Genomic DNA, 19,764 nt, shown 5'->3' on the forward strand with positions numbered 1-19,764 from the left:
CTTGCATTTGAATCACTTTTGGGTAACTGTATGTTAAGAGACCTTTGCTGTTGTCAGATTCTTAGCAGTCCCCACATTCAGTTACGTGGCCCTTCACAGAGGGTCACAACCCACAGCTTTTCAGGCGCATTGATCTTATCCACCTTTTGTCTTACGCTTTGTTTGTATGTCTTCCTCTCCCACCGGTCTTATCTGTTTGATGAGTGTTATGGTTTGAACACTTGGTCCCAGCTTGTGTGATCTGGGAGGTTACGAAAACTTGAGAAGGTGGAGTTTTGTTGAAGGAAGTACGTCACAGAAGGCAGGCTTTGAAGTCCTATAGCCGGGCTCCACTTCCTTTTCTGTCTCTTGCTGCTTCCGGCTCACAGGTGGGATGTGATTGGCCAGTCTCGGGATTTCGGCTGGCATGCTCTCCCTACCACGATGGACTCTGTCTCCTCTGGAACTTCACACAAAATAAACGTTGATTTTTATCAGAGTGTTCCATCACAGCAACAGCAAAGTAACGGACAGAAGCAGGCTTTCTAAAGGATGCGCTCATAAGTGTTAACTTCCTATTATTCTTGTCCTCTGCATTTACACATTCTTGCCAATATTCTTATTCATATCTTTTCTGCTTGAGCCTAATCTGTTTCTTTGAACTTTGTAAGTGGAAAGATTAACTCTTGTTGTCATTATTTCTTAATAAATAGGTGTATTTAAAGCCATACATTTATTTCTGAGTACTGCCTTGGACATGATCCATAAAAATTGACACGTGTCACTGTCTTTCCCTTCTAAATATTCAGTGGCTTCTCCTCAATTTCTTTTATAGCTCAATGCCATTTGGTAGTACTTGTCAAGTTTCTAGACATAGTTCTAAAATTTAATTGCATCGTGGTCAGAATCACTGCATGAAAGATGTTAAGTCTTTTAAATTTGTAGATTTTTAAACTTTTAGCAAAGCTGCTTTCGAGGCTACCATGGTTTGGATGTCTGCCCCTCCAAAAATTCACATTGAAATTTGTCTTTGTCAGGGGCTGGAATGATGGCTCGGCAGTCAAGAGTACTTGCTGCTCTTGCAGAGGACCTGGGCTCAGTTCCCAGCACCCATTTCAGGTGGCTCGCAACAAACTGCCTGTAACTCCAGCTCCAGGAGATCTAACACCCTCCTCCTACCTGCACAAACCCACACACAGACATACATAATTTGGTGGTTTGAGTAAGAATGGCCTCGCTTTGCTCATAGATTTACACGCTCTGTCTTCCAGGAGTGGGACTATTTAGGAAATGTGGCCTTTTGGAATGGGTATAGGGTTGTTGGAGGAAGTGTGTCACCGGGGGAGGGAAAACTGAAAACTTAGAAACGTGCCACGGGAACAGCGTTAAAGGGTAAGCCCTTCAAGAGGTGGAGCTCACAGATTATAAAAGGATGGAGGCATTATCTTCAGATGGGTCAGCAGTCAGAGGGGTGAGCCTCTGCTCTGATGGTGAGCACTGACTGTTCTCTCTGTCTCTCCCATGCTGTGTCACCCTCTGTCACGTTACAGTGCAGTCGGAGGGCCTTTGCCAGATGCTGGAGCCACTCTGGTTTCTACAGTTATGAGCCAAGTCAATCTCTCGATCATAGAGGTCCAGATATAGCCTGTGATAACCAGATGTAGCAACGAAAGATTCACTGAGACACTCAGCTGAGAGTGTAGTGACCTGATAGGTTGTTATATGTCCATGAAAAATATGTGTTTTGTTCCTTGAGATAGCTAGGGGCTGATAAAGTAAAGTACTATAATAATCTATGTTTTTGCTTATTTCTGCCTGCAGCCCAGACCAATCTCAGATGTGGTATCTAGCCAAGGATTGGTGTGAACTCCTGATCCCCCTGCCTCTGCCTCCCAGTCTCTTAGAGTCCCCACTAAGTAGTTAATTTTTAAGAGAGTGTCTTAGCATCTTGTATGGGTTTTTTTTGTTTGTTTTAATTTCTCTCCTTGCTCTATAACCATCTCTTCATTTCCTTTTACATTATGTTGTAAGGGCATGCATGTTCATTGCCATTATAGCTCTTAATCTATTTACCTATTTTGCCAAATATAATGTCTTTGTTTCCCCTTCCATTATTTTGTGACTTGAATTACTAATGCTCTGATATTAATATTTCTATCTATTATGGCTTATTACTTGCTGACTGCTTTCCTGTCCTTTCTACATCCCTTAGTTTCTAACACATTTCCTATGAACATACTTCTGGTTATTAAAAATCTTTTTGATCGATGTAGGGGACCATTGTAGCTTTATTAATGAGTGTAAACCACTTATAATGACCTCAATTCCTCCTTTATTAACATTTATTTCTGCCTTCTTATCTTTTTTTATTTCCTGTACTTCTAATATGCCTATACTTCTTCTGATTGTTTGAAAATTAAACATTAGCTTTATGCTCTTCCTGGAGCTTCCGCTCAGCTATTCAGAATGGTCTTTGGGAGCTGAAGAGATGGCTCAACAGTTAAGAGTTCTTGCTGCTCTTTCAGAGGACCGTAGTGCAATTCCACACCATAGAGCTCACAATCACCTGTAACTCCAGCTTCAGGAGACCTATGCCCTCTTCTGGCCTCCATGGGCAATGCATTCATGTGCACATACCCACATACAGATTCACATACAAGTAATTAGAATGTGTAATACAGATAAAAAATTTTAAATCACTTTTTCTCCTCTTTAAATTCATGAAGATACTAATAGGTATTTCCGCCACAAAATTTTTCTGTAAAAGTCAGGCACTGTCCTGTGCATCTGTGACCTCAGTGCTGGGAGTTAGACATAGGTGGAACCCCAGGGGCTTACATGCCTGTAGAGCTGAAATGGTGAAGTTCTGTGAGAACCTTTCTCAAAAAATAAGGCAAAGGAGCTGGGGAGATAGCTCAGGTGTTAAGACCACTGGCTACTCTTACAAAGGACCTGTGTTCAGTTCCCAGCACCCACATGGCACACGACTACCTCTAACCCCAATTCTGCGGGGTCTGGTGCCCTCTTCTGGTGTCTGTAGGTACTGCATGCACATGACAGCCAAACCCTTCAAACCTGTTAAAAATATCTGATAGAGATGTAATTGAGGAAAAGCTTGACATCATCCTCCGGCCTCATGTGACAGCAAGGATGTATGTGTGCACATGAACAGACACACACACAAATTTCAGAGTCATAGACAAAACTAAAGAGATGGGGGAACGGAGGGAAGGAGATAGAGGAAGAAACGAGGCTAATGAGGAATAGAAAAAGGACAGAGAAAAATGGATAATTGGCAAAAGGAAAGAGTTGAGATCTGAGGGAAGGGAGCCAAGATCTTCCATTTATAACGTGGCCAAATTCAAACAGTGAGAAAACTCTGGGTCTCCTTGATGCCTTTCACATAGTGTCCCAAGATCATTTTTCTGTCCTCAATCCAGAAAACATTCCAAACTATTTTGGTGATTACTTACAGAATGGTCACTGTGTTCAAAGCCCTTTTTTCAGACCTGGGGATGAAGCAGCGAGAACAAGGTTCTTTGTGTTCCTCAGATTCCCAGTCAGAGGAGTAGGCCCACAAGCATCACCACAGAGTGTGGAAGCACAGTGGGAGGCCTCCGGGGAGCATCCAGCAAGAGAAGCTCAACCTGCCACTGGGATAAGGGACATGGCTTCTGGATAAAGTGATCTTTATCTCAGCTAAGAGTCAAAGGACATGGCTCTGACACCAGTTCCCTGAGAGGAGATGGCCCTACCACTGCCTTCCTGCTGAACGCTGGCTCGCTGAATCATATGGTCTGCAGGAAGACACCTCAGACTTGGCCACGGCATAGTGCCTGCAGCGAGCGTGGTGCCACTGGGTTCTCCCACGGCCCAGCTCGGGATTCACATAGTCCCTTCTTACTCCATCTCCTCAGCCCGTGAGGGACAGCTGCTTCCTGAGGCTGCCACCTTTGCTCTTAGCCTAAGTGTCACATCTGCTGAGTATCTTCGTTTTTTTACCCTCTGCACGATCAGGTACACTGCTTTGGAGAAATTACAGAGCAAACCTTTGGAGAATAAAATCTGTTATTTTTGCTTCTAAGAAGATGAATCACCTGTGCTCATGTTGATTTTACCACTTGTCCTCAGACCTTGGAAAAAAACCACAGAAGCTCCCAAGCCTCAGTTTCCTCATCTTTAAAGACATCGTAGCGACTTGTCAGGGTAGTGGTGAGAACTAAATGACACTAAATGTGATGTGTGATACAGAGCCTGGGGCTCAACAAGGACTTTAGAAGGGAGTTTCTTAGTAGCCATGTTAGGATCAGCATCATCATGCGCATTCATGTTAGCATCAGCATTGGTAGTACTAATGAGGAAGAAAATGCCGCTGTTTTCTCTGGTTAAATGTATATTTCAGATATAAGCTATCTATAGCTAGCCAAAACAGGGAGGAAATACCCAAAGTGCTTTCCAAGGACTGAATGATAATCCAGGTAGAGTATTCAGTCCTCATTTCTAAATTTGTCTTGAAGAACACACAAAGTTCTTAGTCCTAAAGATTTTATATTTAAGGAACTATATAACAGGTTCTTTGAGGAATTTTGTGGTACCCTAATTTTTTTTTAATAAAAGTCCAAAACATTTGGTCACATCTTTGTCAAGTTAAATCCATCCATTCAACCATACCCTTATTTATATGCCAAATATTTCTCAGATGCCTATCAGAGAGGCACAAAGCAGACATTCAATTAATGTCTGCTGAATTAAAGAAATTAATTTACCAAAATCCAACCATCTATGTGTGCATTTGATTGTATTTGTAAACACTGAGTTTACTTAAACCCTGCAACCAATTAGCTGAACAGGAGCCAATAAACTTTCACTTCATACGGGTTGATTTTTAGAAGTTTTTGTTCTGTGGGCTGGGCACGAGGCTCAGTTGCTAGAATGCTTACATGTTGTGTAAAAGTCTTTGGGTTCTGTGGCAGGGCACAAATGGGGTATGGTGATACTTGCCTGAAAGGCACGGAAGATCACACTCAACTACATAGGCAAGTTCAAGGTCAACATGAGACCCCAAGAAAGGGGGAGGCTGGGAAGAAAGGAAAAGCTGAAGAGAAATGCCCCATTGTCTTAAGCTTTCTAGATCATTGAAAGGGTGTAAAACAAGCTTCAAACGCTCTTCGTGGTATACTGACTAGAGAAACAAACAAACAAAAAAAAATCATTCTCATTCCTAAATGTGAGACTCTCTCTTTTCTATCTAGTTATCAATTTCATACATTTTATCCCACTTGCAGTTGATGTGCTCAATAAAAATATTAATATTTACCAGACTACAGTGGGTATTTCACTCTGGGATTAGTCACCCGTGAGTTAACTAGAATTAGTTGGGATTGGGATTTGTATTCCTCATGAGGGCAAATGCCAGGGGGAGCTGGAAATGGGACACTGCCACCACCTGAGGACGATCTATACATTAATAACTTTAGACCTACTTGGTTTCCGTTCCTACCTTTTGAAGATGCTAGGAAAAAAAAAAAAACACATTAGTATTTCTTTTTAAAACATTTATTTACCGAAGGATGGCATACATGCCATGGCACACACATGTAGGGCAGAGAACTACCTGTGGCTCCCAGAGATTACACTCAGATTTTCAGTCTTGGTGACAAGCCTCTCTACCCTCTGAGCCATCCCTGCTAGCCTCACGTCAGTGTTTAAAGTACACAGGTGCTTAGAAGAAAAAGATCAAGAACTCAGATGAATCCCATTCACAGCCCCAGAGTCCAGCGGGACTCCTCAGGTGCTGGGATTGGTGGGGTTCTGAGCTTCCGGGGAGCCAACCCAAATACTAGTCATGGGCACAAGTCATTCTTCTACCCATATGTCAGCGGCTTACTTATTTAACCATATACAGAGGAGGCTCTGAGACATTGCTCAAAGTTCAAATAAAAAGCATCCAATAATTTACATACTCATGAGAGCATGTGAGCAGTAGGTATCTATTGCAGTGGCATCACACTGAACTTAAATGTCAATCATAGGCATTCTCAAAGTAGCAAAATTATAGTGAATGTTTCCTTGGCATTGGGTTAGAGATGAAAGTGATTAGCATGTTACTGTGTTGTTGACACAGCTCTGTACTGTTGTAAACAGGGTGATGGCTATTCACATATTTATGGATAAACACACTAAGAATGCATAGTATAAAAAAAAAATTGGGAACTAGACCTGGCAACACAGGTTTATGCTCCTAGCTTGCTCGGAAGGCTGACGAAAAAGGATCGCAAGTTCAAGGTTTATCTGGGTAACTTTGTAAGACCATGAAAAGTGGGTTGGGGATGAAGGTCATTGATAGAGTGCCTTGCCTATCCTGGTTGGGGGAGGGGGGAATTAAAAATGTACTACTGAAAAAGTAAACAAACAAACAAAAAAAAAACCCTTGCAAAATTCAAACAAAACCTCAGGATGATTTAAAAGTGTCACTCTACCATCCATCAGTTTCCTGGTTCTGACAGAATACAGTCTGGTTTTGTAAGATCCTCTCATTGACAGGAGCTTCATGAAGGTAGTAACTCGGGATATTTTTTTTATAGCTATTTCTGAATTGTAAACTATTTAAAAGTCAATTTGGGGGCTGCAGAGACTGGGCTCAGGGGTTAAGAGCATTTCTTGCTCTTCCAGAGGCCTCAAGTTTGTTTTGCAACACCTATCTGAGCCTCACAACTACCAATAACTCTTATCTCCAGGAGATCCTGTGCCCTCTTCTGGCCTTCAAAGGTATACACACACACACACACACACACACACACACACACACACACACCCCAATAGTAAAAGTAAGCCTTTAAAAATAAATTTGTAAAGAAATCAGCCTTCCTTTACCAGCTACCTCACACGGATCCACACAGACAGCTGTCAGTTAACTAACGGACTTTTAATTTGAGAGAGGAACCTGAAGTTTCTATTGAGAACACAAGCATAGTGCTCTTTATGTATATCAAGCCCCCAACATGCGTTTGTAACCATGGCAACCTCTCTGTCATAGCTGAATGATACAGGAAAGGGAGTGTTTTCTAGTGATGTCATTTTGAGAAAGAGAAGTTGGAGGGAGGAATCGTTTTTATTTTGTGGGCTTTAAGATCTTGCTTGGCTGACCTGAACTTGACATCCTTCTGCCTCAGTTTCCCCAGTGTTGAGATTGCAGATATGTGCCACCACACTCAGCAAAGAATAAAGCTGTTCAAGGTGGATCACTGTGAGTTCTCCAGGCTGTGGGGTGAATGTGACAGCAAGGACCTCCCCTCTGGGCCTTGGACAACTAGAACAAGCCAGGGAGGTCACTCAAAGATGAGGGACGTGAGCCAAGTTTTCCTTCCAAAGAAAGCTGGAGTGCTCAGCCTGGAGAAAAGTTGTGAGGAGCTGTGTGTGTGGGGGGCGAGACTGGAGTACTTTGTACCAACCCAAGGGGCTGTTGACCAGACTTGTGGCCCGTGAGCCAAGGGTGGGATTCTGTGGCTGACAGTTCATCTCAACATAGGACTTGCCCCACAGACTTCCCGAGATAAGCAATGAGTTCCCAAACATTGGAGAGATCTGAAGGTAGATCAAACGGCTGGTGGTTCAGAATGCTATGAGAAAACCTGGCTGAGGGTCTCCACCCTACGCTAAGAGAATGATGCCAATATGAGAACATTTGGGGTAGGAGCCTTGATCCAAAATAGTGTCTCCTATGTTTTCTCTCTCTCTAGCTCTCTCTTACCCCCTCTCTCTCACTCTCCCTCATACTCTCTCTCTCTCTCTTGCTCTTCTTTAATTCCATTAGTTTATTTTAAACTCATTAAATCTTCATTAGTTCATGTTGTCCCCAAACGAAGCTCACATCCCCAGCAAAATGAAAAGCCTCAGTAAAGGACATAATTAAGCTGAGCCTGTTGGCCTGTGTCTACAATTCTAGTACTTGGGAGATGGAGGCAAAGAAAGTAGAGTTCAAGGTCAGTCTGGGCTACATAAAACCTTGCCTCAAAAGATGGAAAAGAGAGGGAGGGAGGAAAGAAAAGAGGGAGAGAGATAGACAGAGACAGAGAGAGACAGGAAGAGAGAAAGAGAGAGAGAGTACTCGCAGAGCCTGGCACTAGGTCATTGGGGATATGGATATTGGAGAATCTGAGGCCAGGAGTTTGGCAGCTCTAGTATGTCCATGCCAAGAAAGCATCCTATTTGTCCATTTCAAGTCTCCTCACACAGAAAGTCTGTATAGTTTACGAGCCCTGAGCCTTGCCTGGCACAAGTCCCCTCCTCCCCGAGTGGGGATTTTTTTTTCTCCTTTGCAGATTTGCCAGTATTTGGGTTTCCCACTTAGTTCTCATTGAACTAGCTATCACAGTTACAGCTCCCTAGAAAACACCATACAGTAACGCTGTCAGGTTTTTATTTGCTTGGACAGATCGCTGTATTTCAGCAAGGTATTTTATTACCTTAGAGGGCCATGAATCACCTCAAAGGTAGATGAGCGATGACCCACCACACGATTTCATATGGGGGGCTGCTTTTCCTACGGCAGATCACATGTCCTTGATTAGAATGTGAGAACAATTTCATTTCCTACATATCTTGAGGAATGGCAAACAGAATCACATCACAGGTCCACAAGCCCACCAGGGCCAGAGCTGAGAAGCTGGCTCTAAGCCTCAAAACAGGGCTATGATGGTCCCAGCCAAGGCAATATGAGGCTCTTCTCGAAGCTGTATCTTCCTGGACAGAACCATGCCAGTGTCCAAAGATCCCATGGGGTACAGGAAAAACATTGAACGAGGAAGCGTATTACTTACTAAGGAAATGCTTCACTCTGCTCCTGTAACAACCAAGTCCTACGTCCCTGGTCCCTGTCGCTTAGCCCAACAAAAGCATCAAGCTTCACTGAGGATGTCAGGGCCCATTCCATGGTGACTTGGGAACCAGTCCGGGCCTTTCCATCTTGTTGAAGCAGGAAGAAGAGAAGAAATGAAAAAGAGGCTGGTGTGTGTGTGTGTGTGTGTGTGTGTGTGTGTGTGTGTATTGGTTTAACAATTGTCTTACAGTCACAAGGACCTGAGTTCAATCTCCAGAGAGAGTAAGAGAAATGTCTGATTTTTATAATGTGAGTTCTGAATAGACAAGAGACAGACAGATCCCTGGGGCTTGCTGAGAGATCCTTGTCTTTAGAAAAAAGAAAAAGAAAAAAGAAAAGGTAGGAAGGACATTCAAAGTTGTCCTCTGACCTCAAAAATATGTTCACACATGTGTCCATGCATACACACACGCGCGCGCACACACACACACACACACACACCCCCTCACACACACCTCCACCTCCTTTGAAATGTCATGCTGCCTTTATTCACATCCTAGAGAAATATGGCCAGAGAAATATGGATGAGGCATCTCTGCCTCAGGACTTAACCTTTGAGAGCACCTTTCTCAGTGCCTGGATTACATTTTGGCCTGCCACTCTCTGGAGCTGACGGTCAGTGGGATATGATTTTCCTTTGGTGTGTAACCAGCCTTCATTTTCTCTTACTAAAGGAGAGCCTGGCTTTTTCCGGAAAGCCTGTCCTGGAAACAAAGGTCAGGGTTGGATGTGCTGAACCCCAGAAACACTCAGTACACTGGAGGCACCAAATAGAAGAATCCTCTGCATTCTAGATGTAAATGGTAGGGAAGTGTGGGTCACGTAGACCCAGCCCTGCTTCCTAAAGCCATTTGCTTAGAGGCCTGTCTGGACAACCCTTGGTAGAAACCAATGTACTGCCTCATGCCCGCACCATTTGGGGGCTGGTGAGGCCGGGCAGCTAAATTACCTGTTAGCCCAGACCCTACTCTCACTGGGCTCATACTAACCAAAGTCTTCCTGGAAAAACCACACAAGGGAGGATTTCCCCCACATCTTTTAATTCTCCAATTAAAAATGAAACAACAAAACATAATTACCAAAGAAACAGTGTCTAATCCCCAGTTCATGAACCTGCCAAGCTGCTCAGATATCATATTGTATCATTAAGAAATTCACATTACAGCATCTTCAACATAAAGAACCCATTCCAGGGTGCAAGGCACTTGCTTTTTCTTTTCCAAACCCTGCTCTAATTAGAAAAAAAAAAAATTTGATAGAAAATATAGAACTACTTCTCCCCATAACTACTTTTAAAAAATCTATTTGGAAGCCTTGAAAATATTGGTGAATTATAAAAGAAATTGAACTCTGATATTTTTCTCCTGTTTTATTATTCCCTATTCCCCGAAAAGCCTCCAACATTGGATTTCTATAGCTCAGGAAAAGGATGTATTTCCCCCCTAAGAACCTGTAGGTATTCTAATTATATGTAAATCAGTTCACAGAAATAAATATCCGTGGTTAAAGGGTATTTAAAATGTTAAAAGCTTTTTCTCAACTGTTCGCTGTTTAAAAAAAAAAAAATGAAAGTCTATTTCTAGAACCCTGGTAGCTTAGAGGCTGTGTCTCCCTTTCATGCATGCACATGAGAACTTTCCAGGCAACATAAATGCATGGCTGTTTTGTCTAAAAGTGCCTCGAGTGAGATCCACAGCTTGATTCCAATTTTGAAGCCATTCTGTGTCAGGCTTCCCCTGTCAGTGCTGGAAACCTTCCCTTCTTTATTCCTATATAAAATATACAGTGGGGTGAGGAGATGGGGTAGAAGCTAATTTGCTCTGATAGTGGAAGACTACCTTACCAGATGGGTGGGCGGATGGATAAGGAGGCGATGTGTGTGTGCAGGTGGATGGATGGATGACAGACAGGTGAACGCTCTTTAACTTCATGGCTATATTTTTAAAGATTCGTTTTAAGTGTGTGCATGGGAGGGTATGTCCTTGTGCCTGTGGAGGCCAGACAAGGGTGTTGAATCACCTGGAACTAGAGTTACAGATGGTTGTGAGCTGCCTGATGTGGGAGTTGTGAATGGAACTCGAGCCTTCTGCAAGAACAGCAGGTGCTCTTAACCACTGAGCCATCTCTCCAGCCCCAAGATGAATACTGTAATTTTTCTGATACCTGAGCTGCATTCTACTCTGGTCTCCTAGCTACAAACACTAGCAAAACATTGATGTTTCCTAAATTCCCACCTCTGGGTTCCAAGCCCCCAGACCATCTGCCTGTGAAATCCCTTTACCTGCCATTGCAAATAGAGAACATCAAAATCCGAAGCCCTGGTCTTTGGCCAAATGGTCCCTCCCCAGCTATCTGCACCTCAGAGAGGCGGTACCCTGCATCCAGTTCCTCAGGTCAAGAGCTGTTCTCTCCAGTTTCGCATAATTCTGTCCTTTCTTTCCATTCTACTCTCAGGGAGTCTCCGTCTTCCAGTGTGACTTCAGTTGAGTTCTGTTGGCTCACTCTTTAAAATATATCCACAAGTGATTAGGCTTGACCACCCACACCCCTCTTCCTGCTCATCAGCTGCCCTGTTCCCCACAGTGCTCCTCCCCATTGCATCCTTGCCATCCTTCTCTCAAGTCAGCGTCACAGCAGAGTCTTTCTCTTAACACAAAGACACTACTGCTTGAATCCTAAGCCCCCTTTGCTACCTCACCTCACCCAGAATCAAAACAAAGTCTTCAGATGGCCCCTAAGACCATCGTCTGCCTCCAGGTTTCCTCAGCTGCAGCGATGAGTTACTTGCTCCTTAAGCACACCAGCTGCCTTCTGACCCGGGATCTTTGCACCGGCCGTTCCTCTTGTCCAATATACCCTTCCCTGGAAATTTTGCCAACCCGGAGTCACCTGGGAAGAGGGAACCTCAGCTGAAGAATTGCCCTGTTCAGGCGGGCACGCCTGTGTTTTGACTGATTGTTGATGTGGTAGGGCCCAATGCAGGGCGGGCAACACCATCTCTGGGCTGATGGGCCTGGGCTGTATGAGAACGCCAGCCTACTGAGCCAGAAAACAAGCCAGTAAGCAGCACTCCTCCGTGGTTTCTGCTTCAGCTCCTGCGCTGGCAAACAGGTCACCACCTATGGAGTCCCCGGTCAAGTGTCACTCTGCCTATTTCCGGTCGACACACCCTCACCCCTCATCCTTCTTTTCTGTACTGAATCTTCCTCCCATTGCCTCGGATGCTCCTCATTGTATGTGTCTGCTCAGCATCTTTCCTGCCAGCTCCACGGGCACAGTTTTCATTTCATGGTTTTTGTTTGATGCTACTACAGCTACCTACTTATCAGAGTACCCAGCACAGCACAGACAATAAACACTTCTTGAATGAATTGACAAAGACACGGACCATGGTAAACCGATAAATTTGGCTCCCAGTCACCTTTCATGCCTCAGTGACATTTCTCACTTAAGTATATGTGGCTGTGGGACATTTTGGGGCAGAACGAACAGGGAGGACGACTCTGATGTCTCAACATGCATTTATGCTGCTTACTACATGCTGAAGTGTACCCCAAGAGGGGCTGGCTGGGTGGGCTCTGTCATCACATAGGACTGGAGGAGCTTGAGTCTGTCCCTGAGGCACCTTTGGGAGGTCACCCATCTTTAGGAGAGAATGGTTTCAGGAGCTAGAGGGTCAGGATATGTATTAACTAATTTTCTCCTCCCTGGGACCAAATACCTGGCAAGAAGCAACTGACGGGGAGGGAGGGCTTATTTGGCTTATGGTTTAAGAGGGCACAGTCCATCATGGCATGGAAGAAACGGTGAGGAAGCATGAAGGAACTGGTCACACTGGGTCCACAGACAGGAAGCAGAGGAAGATGATTACTGGTGCTCAGTTGGCTTTCTCTTTTTTCCTTTCCGGTTCATTCCGGGTAGGTCTTCCCCGGTCAGCTAAACACACCCAGCCACACCCAGCCACACCCAGCCACACCCAGCCACACCCTGCCACACCCTGCCACACCCAGCCACACCCAGAGGTGCCTCTCTTAGGGAAGCCTAAACGCAGCCAAGCTGACAGTGACAATTAACAATCCCAGGATGCTGTGGCACAGAGCTCCTACTCTGTGGACTTAGGCAAGTCACACTGCGGGCTAGTTCCATTTAACGCTGGCATGCACACCTGTGGACAGGCCGCTCCACAATGCAGAGAAGTGCCATCTTCCTCCACCCTCCACCCTCTATCCAAGAAACAGCTCCAGCTCCTCCAGGCTCAGTGAAATACAGGAACAAACCAGTGTGTGAACCCAAGACTTCCAAAGTGTGTTACGGAACAGGTAGAAAGGCCAAGAGCCTTAGCCACCGAGAGTAGCATGGCACTCTGGTATCTCTCTGGCTCATGTTTTTTTTTTTACATGACTTTACAAGTGACCATCAACCGGTTTGACCAGGGGGATGGTGGAGCCTCCTTCAGCTCAACTCAAAGACGTTCTGAAACCTAACTAACCAAGTCCTGAGCGGAAAGGGTATGAAGGGCCTGTGTGTTTCCCCTGCCCTTAATGAAGTGACATCGACAGAGAAAAATGAATCAGATAAAAAGGAAAAGGCAAATTATGATATTAAAAATTCATTTCCATTTAGCAAATTTGCTATTAGCATCACAATTCGGGATATTTTAATAATTATAGCCTCAGATAAGTGGCATAATTGGATGCCTCGCTGATAGGATTGAAGAGGTACCAAAAAAAAAAAAAATTCCACCCACTTAGCTTCCCCACCAGCCCGAGAGCTCACCCTCTCACCCTGTCCTGCCCCCTCCCAGCAGGGCTGGACCTGCCCGCTGCCTGGCCCTTCTCCTGTTTCTCTTCTACAACTGACTTCCCCAGGAGTTCAGCCAGTAGAGGCCCAGCACTTCCTGGTGAGAAAGGAGACACAAGGAGGACCCAGAAGTCTGAGACTCAGGTGAGCATGAAACCGGAAACGAGGCTCTGGGTAAGCAGAGTGCCTCTGCACATACTGGTCTACGTACTCTGGGATGCGAGCAACCCATGTTGTCTTTCTGCCTTGGCCATTCAGAACAGAGGAAGTTCCCAGGGAAAAGGCAGGGACCTCGCAATACAGCAGGCCACCCTGCTGTGGATGGCCTGTACCCCATCCTCGGTGGCCGGCCTGAAAGCGCTCATGGGGCATGTGCTGAGGGCCACCTGCCTCTAACTAGCTTCTGTGGAGCTTCTGGAACAAGTAGGAGAGCCTACCACCACCTTCTCTCAAATACTCGACTGACAGAGGCCAGGCAGTTCTAGATGGGGTTAGCGCTTGAAACAAGCTGAGGAGCCACGGGCTGTTAGTAAAGGTTAGGGGAGGGAGGGTTATTTTCTTCAGCGGTGTAGCCACAGGTAAGGTGCCCATGCTCTTATAAATAATGACCCCTCAGCCATGCGCCTATAAACAGCCCTAATGGAACTCATTGAAACACACACACTGAAAAGACATGGAATCAGACAAGAGAAGGTAATGAGGTAAATATGATTAGAACACATTATATGTGTGTGTGAAAATGTCAAAACGAAAACCCATTAACTATGAGTAATTAATGTATGCTAATACAAACTTCTCTTAAGGAGGAGGGAGGAGTTTGATGTTTCTGGTCTCTGCTTTCAGCACCCCAGGATTGTTAATTCTCACAGGGAAGGTGACTTCCTCCAGGGAACTCCCCCATCCCTACATGTCCCAAGCTGTGCATTCTGTGGCAGATTGGGACTTCTAAAGAGCAGGGCTGAGCTCTGGTCACACAGCCATGAAGAGCTTTCCAGGACGCACAAGGTAAGAGTCCAAAACCTGGTGTTGTATTCAGTGTATGATCTAAGTTCTGCCTGTGTCTCAGTGTTCCCTCCCCCACCCCCGCTGCTCCATTCCCACAAAGCGCTTGTGCTTGGCTGCATAGTCAGCTCTTCAAACACCCACCCTCTTTACTGCAGGACCCCATGTCCAGCTCCTCTGCCCCAGTCAATGGAACTGCAGCTCAAGGCCTGCACCATAAGGATGGGAGGGAAAGAGAAGGAGTTAAATCATGAGAAAGCTTATTCATGTAAAGCTTTGTATTAGTCAGGGTTCTCTATAGGAAAAGGAACTGATAGAAGGAATATACAATAGCCTATACAATAGAGGCTGCTGGGTGGTTCAAATATGCCTGTCTCCCAACACAGAGGCTGAGAATCCGGTTGATGTTCAGCCCACAAAGCTGATGCCACAGCAGTTCCAGTCTGTCACTAAGGCCCAGAGGACCCCTGGAGATCCACTGGTCTTCAGTCCATGCTGGAAGCCATAAGCGGGGTCTTAATATCAGTGAAGGAATGCAGCAATGGCAGCAACAGAGTAGGTGAACTTGCCAATGAGAGTGAAGACAGCCAGGCAAAGAGCAATAGCTTGACTTTTCCCACTGCTCTTTTGTCTGGGCTACCACCCAAAGGTTCTGTCCATGTTATTTTAGGGTGGCTAATTTTAGCTCAAACAATCTGATCAAGCAACTCCCTTATGGGAGCACCCAGGAGCTTGCCTTTTAACTGATTCTAGATTTGGATAAGTTGATAGATAAGATTAACTGTTATAAAATTCAAGTATCTCCCTTTAATAAGCATCATTTGTATTATTATTTGCAAGTCTCACACTTTCTCATGACTAACTAACAGAGAAAGCTAACAGGGACAAGATTTCCCAGAATTCCTATTGTATGTATGTTGGAACAGATCTGTAGAGATGCTTTCTCTGCTAATCCAGATGTACCCTGGCCAGAGACCCAAGTCCTGACAAAAATGCAAAACTAACTCATTGGGTAAGGAGTAGCCTTTTCAGAAAATGGGCTGGAACAAGGGCGATCCATCTGCAATCAACTCATCAATTGATTGATAGAAAGAACCTTGATCTATACCATAGATAATACAAAATAATTAAGACAAATGGATTAGCTCAAATGCAAAGCTATGAATCATCTGGAAAAAAAATCACTGAAAACCCCCATGACCTTGAATATTTTTCCAATGCAACATTTCTTTAGTGCAATGCTAAACACATAACACCAAATAGAACAAGCTACTAAATTTGACTTCATAAAAAAAAATAATACCTTCTATTATTCTCAATCACTGTTAATATTAAAAGGAATGGAGAAATGGCTCAGAAGTTAAAAGCACTTGGTGCTCTTGAAGAGGACCTGAGTTCGGTTCCCAGCACCCACATCAGATGATATACTGGACTGAAAGCCCATACTTCTATTCACTAATAAACGAGTCCTTAAAGGCATGATTTTTGTGGAAGGGATAAGACTAGCATCCATACCCTAAAAAAAACAAACAACAAAGACAGAGAGGGGAGAAATTGAAAACAATAGATGGATGAACTGGAGAGAGCAGAGGTCAGAAAGCACCCAGGGAGAAGTGGGAAAGTCTACTGTGTTGCTGGGAGTCTATATACTCACTCACCTCCCAAGGAGTCTGGGAGAACTGACCCGAAGCAGACCTGCTGGCGCTACCTGTGGACACTGGCAGCCCTTCTCTGTGAAGCAGAGGCCTCGGCAGCCACAAGGCACAGAGAGACTTTCAGCCTGGGCCAGGCAGACTCTCCCAATACTGCTCACTGATCATCACGGACTTTCCTCCTCCAAAATGAGATGGAACAGGATGACTTTCCGCACACTTTTTGTACTCAGAAGAACCAAGGGCTGTCCTTAAGTTGGCATTGAGGGTGTCCGCCAGCAGCTCTAGGTTCTGATTGGATTCCTCTGTCTCTACTTTGAGTGATCTGGCTCACTCAACTCTTACAGGTATCAAACTTTCATTCTATGCTAATGAACAAATGCTTATCTGGGGTATATTATGTGCTCAGAGATATGGCCAGGGAATCAAGAAAATGTCTGCTCTGCCTCCCGGGACTCATGATCTTGTGAGAAAGAAAGAGACAAGGAAAGGGACCATAATTTTAGGCAGAATGTGATAAGGGCTGTAAAAGAGAGACCTCAACAGGAAAGATGGGGAAAAAGGGACAAGAGCAAATTCTGCACGGTTCTCAGTGCTAGGTCATGTGTGTTTGTGTGTATATATATGTGTGTGTATGTATATATATACATATATATGTATGTGTGTACATGTGTATGTATGTATGTGTACATATGTGTATGTGTGCATGTATATATGTATGTGTGTGTGATGTTCATGTGTATAGGCCTATGTATGCTCATGAATACACATGCATGTGGAGGTCAGAGGTCAACCCCCAGTGTCATTCCATCTGTCTTGTTTGTCGGCACAGGGTCTCCCACTCTGCCAGAGCTCACTACATAAGCTAAGGTGGGGGCCAGCCCCAGGGATGCGCCTGGCCCTGTCTCCCTGGCACTGGCATTACAGCTGCTCGCTACTGCACCTGGCTTTTTGTGTGTTAACATGGGCTCTGGGGACTGAACTCATGTTATGTTTGTATGCTGAGCATTTTATACCAATGGAGCCATCTCCCCAGCCCTGATGTACTTTCTCTGCAACGCACTGTCATTATTTGTCCCTTAATGATGAGTAGCCTTAGGACACACTTGAACTTTAGAGGTGACTCTGGTGATTACCCCCAATAACTAACGGCAGCACAAGACAGACACCAACAGGAGCCTCTGCCAGGAGTGCTAGTGTTAACCAAAGCCCGCGTCACTGCCCTGTCTGGTCTGAGGATTCCCACAGTCTTTTCCGCGGGTAAAGGCTTTTTCTAGTTTGCTTACTATTGCAGTGATTTTTAAAAACCTCTTCGTTTCTGTTTCCACATCCAGGTAATAGTTCATCGTTTAGGGAAGCCAGCGCAGGAACACACGCAGGGAGCCGTGGAGGAACACTGTTTGCTGGCTTGCTTCCGGGCGCATGCTCAGCTAGCTAGCTCCTACATCCAAGGACCACGTGTCTAGGGATGGTACCGCCCACAGTGGGCCGGTCTCTCCCATATCAATCCTCTATTAAGACGGTCTCTGACAGACACCACCACAGGTCACACTGGCCCCGGGAAGTTCCTCAAGTGAGACTTCCTCAGATGACTCTAGGCTATGTCAAGCTGATAGCACAAGATAACTAAGTCAAGCCTCCTTGCATTGTCACCAGAGTCACTACCCTTGTCACCTTGAATTGTTCGTTGTCTGAGACAGTGTTTCATGTAGCCCAGGCTACCCGTGGACTCTCAGACTTGCTGTGTAGCTGAGGATGACTTGAAATTCTGGTCCTGCCTCCAGCTCCCAAGTACTGGGATTATAGTTGTGTGCCAGGATACTCAGCTCCCCAATCTGTCGCATTTAATTCTGCACAGAGAACGATCCTGCCCACCACTCAGGAGAGATGCATCCATCTACTGCCTAGCCACCACTTGGCCCTCTGTTAGAAACTTTTTCCGCAACCTACTTCAAAGCTCTTGGCTTCCTTCCTAATAGTGAGGGTCATCGCATTCCTAACCTTCAGACAAATGAGGATTGCGGTCTCATCATGGATGGTGGCTACCAGGAGAGTCTGTCCATCACACCGAGGAGCCAGACAGGAAAGGGATCTTTATACGCTATGACTAACTAGAAAAAATGCAAGTTTACTAATTCAGAAACAGGGAGACAAAAAGAGATGTTGACGAATACAGGAAATGAAGCAGGCAGGGGCTATGATAGAGCACGATAGAGCACCTGCCAAGTGTAAGAAAGACAGTAATCCCACTTTTAATGAGACTTTTAATCAATTAGTTTCCTCTTTCAAGATTCCTGTTTTCCAAGCTTGCTTTGGAATCCAGCTTCCCCTGGACCCAGTCTTCTCCCACAGACTCTGCTTCTTCCTGGCCTTTGAAAGAGCTCAGTACCAGCCAATTTGGAACTTAACAGCAAAAACATTAGTACTAATTCCGCCAATTTTTCTGTGTCATGAAGACACAATTAAATCTGATTTGAATTAAATCTGCAAGCAAAGATGCTTTTAAAAAAAAAAAGATTCTTTGGGGTTCCTTGGGATAAAACTGAGTCAGGCTGGTGTCAGCCTGAAAATTAAAATGCAAATATTGTCATAATGAACATGTCTTACATTCCTAAGCTGGTCAAGAAACTAGAAAGTGTGGGGTTGGGGGCAGGAGAGCCCTCTGGTCTTCTTCCCTAATTCAGTATTCTACTTCGGCTTTTGCTGATAATAGTTTAAATTACCCCTAGCGTTTTTTCTGCAGAGAAGGTTTTAGTTCCCTCTTTCAAATGCCTGTGAATGTAACGGCATGCTTCCCCGGGTGCCGTGAGAAGTTTTATGAACTCTTTTAGCGCCCTTCCCAGGAGAAGGTAGGTTTAATAGACGAAAATGTCATGTTTCATTAGTACAGCCCCACTCAGACAAATTTAGACTTCAGAAAAGAGAACGCTTGTAAACTGAACCCAAAATTGACAAATTATGCCTCCGTTTAAGAGCTGAGATCCTCAAATAGAGACTCATACTCACACATGTCAGCCTGAATCCACACAGCATTTACTTTCTTCTGAAAGAGAAATGGCTCCTGTGAAGGCTCCCTGCCAGGCCAGCAAATCTAGATGAAATACCTTCTAAGCACTGAAGGTCATCTGGTTGGGTGCTGGAGAATAGAGCACGTTCAGCCACCGACAGCGATGGGAACCTAGAACTGGGACGCCTTTCACCTCACCATTCATGACAATCTTGAGGCCTTCAGAACTAGATGCCCCTGAAGATAGTTCAGACATAACTGTAACGGGCCCAGCAGGGATAAAGATGTTTTTAAAAAGACACCGTGTCCCTCGGATTAGCTACCAGATTGTTGAAACAATGGAATGGACAATGAAACTGGGATTCCCCTGGAAATCTAGAGAGCGAATCTGATAGATCACCTTTCAGAAGATAGGGTGATGGGTCCGTGGTGGGCAGAACCACACC

Source organism: Meriones unguiculatus, chromosome 11 (genome assembly GCF_030254825.1).
Source record: "Meriones unguiculatus strain TT.TT164.6M chromosome 11, Bangor_MerUng_6.1, whole genome shotgun sequence".
Taxonomy (NCBI): Eukaryota; Metazoa; Chordata; class Mammalia; order Rodentia; family Muridae; genus Meriones; species Meriones unguiculatus.